Source organism: Acipenser ruthenus, unplaced genomic scaffold (genome assembly GCF_902713425.1).
Source record: "Acipenser ruthenus unplaced genomic scaffold, fAciRut3.2 maternal haplotype, whole genome shotgun sequence".
NCBI classification, from domain to species: Eukaryota; Metazoa; Chordata; class Actinopteri; order Acipenseriformes; family Acipenseridae; genus Acipenser; species Acipenser ruthenus.
The window spans coordinates 22256-22500 of NW_026708539.1; positions in this window are offsets into that span (position 1 = coordinate 22256).

Consider the following 245-nt stretch of genomic DNA (forward strand, 5'->3'; position numbering starts at 1 on the left):
GTCACTGTGCTGTGTATCAGTGCTGTGTGTCTGGGCTGCCCGGTCGTGTTCAGGTGGTTTTGGTGTGTGTTTGGTTCTCGGGTCACTGTGCTGTGTATCAGTGCTGTGTGTCTGGGCTGCCCGGTCGTGTTCAGGTGGTTTTGCTGTGTGTTTGGTTCTCGGGTCACTGTGCTGTGTATCAGTGCTGTGTGTCTGGGCTGCCCGGTCGTGTTCAGGTGGTTTTGCTGTGTGTTTGGTTCTCGGGT